Genomic DNA, 4,375 nt, shown 5'->3' on the forward strand with positions numbered 1-4,375 from the left:
CTTCAAAAATGCAATCATGTGCACACATTTTATTGAGCAGGCATTTAACACAGGTTAAATCACCTAGACATATTCAACTGATTACCTATCCCTACTAGAATACACGCATGGCTTCTAAATACCCCTCCTAAACCCTAATGATGAATCAATAGATAGAAAGTTATGAAGCAAATCAAGACAATTATCTGAATCATCTTAGTAAAAAAGTCACTTTTTACACGAATATTGGGTCAATATAATATCGTTAATTTCTAAGAGTTGTGATCATTTGAGAAAGCTTTGCTGAAGTTTACTTCTGCACAATTAAAAATAGGAACTTCTACACAAATTAGTAATGTAAACAAGCAGATTGTAGCCTGCATGAGTCAAGGGCAAATAACTGCTCTCATCTATCTGTAAACTCAATTGAGAAAGAATATTTTTATAGACTTAAGGAATATATTAACATAAAATTTGTTATTACATTAATTATTTAAAATATTACATTAATATTATTGCATTCAATATATTATTAAAGGACAATTACATTATCTACAAAACATTTGATTCTATTGCTCTATCTTTAGTACTATATTTTATTTGAATACTCTAGTAGTATACAGAATCTAATAAAATGTCAGGTGTATAGTGACCTGAAAATAAATCGCAGCTTTATTACTCATCTGTGAATTTTCAATGTCAGAAGGTTCATTGTCAAATTGACTGGTAACCTAATAAGCATAAATTAATAATTCTTCTGAATTTAATTAATTTAAATAATTGGCTCATGTGTGCAATTAACCAGTTCATATAACCCAAGTAAAATTTAACATGTCTACTGCAAGAAGTTCCAAATCCCTAATGTAGCTATCTAAAAATCCTGATTTCTCTCCCCAAACCTCTTACTACATATTTTTATCTGTGCATCTCTCTCTCTCCCAATAACTAGATACTTTCTCTATCACACTAACTATAATCAATTCTATCATTAGTCCCATTCCATATGTGAGAAAACTCCATTTCAGAAATGTTAAGTAACTTCATCTGTGCCACACAGCTAATCAGCAGGAAAGCCAAGAGCGGAGTCCAGAAATGTCCAACTCGAAATCCATAGTGTCAACCACTGCACTATGTTGCTGCCCCAGTTCTCTGACATACAAGTCATAAAACTATTTCCCAATTCTCTGGTAGATTTCTACACTCCACTCTTCCTCAGCTTGTTCCAGAGCCCATCACCTATGTCAGCCTTTTGAATTTTACAAATTCTTTATATGTTGCTAAAATGAGATACTTACTATTCACTGTGCCTTTTTCAATTCTTCTCAATATAAAGTGGTGTTCCTTTTGTTTGATTCTCAACCATTATGACATTTATCATTATTTGCTAGCATGCTTCTTTTTTCATAAATATTCTCTCTTCCATTACTTTAGGAACTCTTTTATGATAAGAATCATCTTGCTATTTTTTTCAATCTACCAGAATTTGTTATAATCAGTGAAGAATTAAAAACTTAAAGTATAAGCTACCAATTTTGTTCAGTTCAAATGTAGCATACCTCAGAGATACTGCGGGTTCAGTTCCAGGCCACCTCAATAAAGCAAATATTGTAATAAAGTCAATATGACAACAAAGCAAGTTGCATGAATGTTGGAAGTTCCCAGAACATATAAAAGTTATGTTTGCACTAAAGTGTGAGTAGCATCTAAAAAACAATGTACATACTTTAATTAAAAATACTTTATTGCTAAAAATGCTGATGGTCATTTGAGCCTTTAGTGAATCAATGTTTTTGCTGGTGGAGGGTCTTGCCTCAATGTTGATAGCTGCTGACTGATCAGGGTGGTGGTTGCTGAAGTTTGATGTGGCTGTAACAATTTCTTAGAATACGACAAAGATGAAGGTTGCCACATCAATTAACTCTTGCTTTTGCAAAAGATTTCTCTGTAGCATGCAATGTTGTTTAATAGTATTTTACCTACAGTAGAACGTCTCTGAAATTGGAGTTAATCCTCTCAAACCCTGCCCCTGCCTTATCAAATAAGTTTATGTAATATTCTAAATCTTTTGTTATCTTTTCAACAATGTTCACAGAATTTTCACCGGGAGTAGATTTCATTTCAAGAAACCACTTTCTTTGCTCATCCATAAGAAGCAACCCCTCATCCATTAAAGTTTTATCATGAGATCGCAGCAATTTGGCCAAATTTTCAGGCTCTAGATCTAAATCTTTTTCTCTTGCTATTTCTACCACACCTGTTTACTTCCTCCACTAAGTCTTGAATTCCTCAAAAGTCATCCATGAGGGTTGAAATCAGCTTCTTCCATGCCCCTTTTTATGTTGATATTGACTGCCTCCCATGAGTCATAGATGTTCTTAATGTTATCTAGAATGGTTAAGCCTCTGCAGAAAGTTTTCAATTTACTTTCTCTAGATCCATCAGAGGAATCACTATCTATGCAGCGATAGCCTGATGAAATGTATTTCTTAAATAGTAAGACTTCTAAGTCAAAATTGCTCCTTGACCCAGGGGCTACAAAATGGAAGTTGTGTTAACAGGCATTAAAACAACATGAAACTCCTTGTATATTTCCATCAGAGTTCTTGGGTGACTAGGTATATTGTCAATGAGCAGTAATATTTTGAAAGGCATTTTTTTTTTCAGCAGTAGTTCTCAATAGTGGGCTTAAAATATTCAGAAAACCATGCTCTAAACAGTTGTGTTGTCACCCAGGCTTTGTTGCTTCATTTATAGAGCATGGACAGAGTAGATTTAGCACAATTGTTAAGAGTCCTAGAATTTTTAAAGTAGTAAATGAGCATTGGCTTCAATTTAAAGTTACCAGTTGCATTAGCCCCCATTGAGAGAGTTAGCCTGTCCTTTGAAGCTTTGAATCCAAACACTGACTTCTCCTCTCTAGCTATGAAAGTCCTAGATGGCATCTTCTAATAGAAGGCTGTTTCATCTACATTGAAAGTCTGTTGTTTAGTGCAGCCAATTTTATCGATTATCTTAGCTAGATCTTCTGGATAACTTAACTGAATCTTCTCCATCAGCACTTGCTGCTTCACTTCGCATTCTTATTTATGGAGATGGCTTCTTTCCTTAAACTTCATGAGCCAACCTCTACTAGCTTCCAACTCTTTTGCAGCTTCCTCACCTCTTTCAGACTACACAGAATCAAAGAAAGTTAGGGCCTTGATATGCATTAGACTTTGGCTTAAGAGAATGTTGTGGCTGGTTTGCTCTTCTATCCAGACCACTAAACCTTTCTCCATATCAGCAATAAGGCTGTTTCAATTTTTTAGCATGTGTGTGTTTACTGGAGTAGCCCTTTTAACTACCTTAAAAAGTTTTTTCCTTTGCATTCACCACTTAGCTAACTGTTTGGCACAAGAAGTCTAGCTTTTAGCTTGTCTCACTAAGGTTAATTATTTCTAGCTTTTGATCTAAAGTGAGAGACATGTGACTCTTCACTTGAACATTAGAGGCCATTGTAAAGTTATTAATTGACGTAATTTAAATATTTTTGTGTCTCAGAAAATAGGTAGGCTTGAGGAGAAGGAGGGAGAAGGGAGAACAGCTGGTCAGTGGAATAGTCAGAACACACACACATTTATTGATTAAGTTCACCATCTTATATGGGTATAGTTCATGGTGTTTCCAAACAATTATAATAACATCAAGGTCACTCATTACAGAGGTCACCATTACATATATAATAATAATGGAAATGTTGGAAACATTGTGAGATTATAAAATGGGACAGAGAGACAAAAAGTGAGCACATATTGTTGGAAACATGGTGCTAACAGACTTGCTCGAGGCTGGGTTGTCACAAACCTTCAATTTGTAAAAATTGTAATACCTGTGAACTACAATAAAGTGAAGCACAATAAATTAGGGGATGCCTGTACATATTTGTACGACGTACATTTTTGAAGACTAAAACTTTCTTTTCCTAACAATTTTAAAATTATAAAAATGTGTTTACATCTACATTGTACATTTATAATTTAAACAATAGTTTATATAGTACCTAGGTTAAAGTGTAAATACCCTTAACAACATTCTAGCGTTGGAGAGCAGGGAGGGAAGAGAACTGGTATACGCACTGTGAAAACTGGAGGAATAGAGTAGATGCGAGGGTTTTATTTGCTAAGAAATCTGGAGAGTCTCTGGAGGGAACATAGGAAAGAGATTTAGACTTGATCTTGACTAGACTTAACCCAGGTCCCTGTCCACTAGGTTTAGACTATTATAAAAGGGAGGTGGGAACAGAAAATCCTTTATTGTCTCAGGTGAGAAAAGAATTCACTAGAGCAGAAAATACTCATTGGGCATGAGTTGATTTTAGAATGAGAAGAAAAATTTTAAATTGAAACTTGTTTTATCT

This window comes from Propithecus coquereli, unplaced genomic scaffold (assembly GCF_000956105.1).
Source record: "Propithecus coquereli isolate 6110/MARCELLA unplaced genomic scaffold, Pcoq_1.0 Scaffold174, whole genome shotgun sequence".
Classification (NCBI taxonomy): Eukaryota; Metazoa; Chordata; class Mammalia; order Primates; family Indriidae; genus Propithecus; species Propithecus coquereli.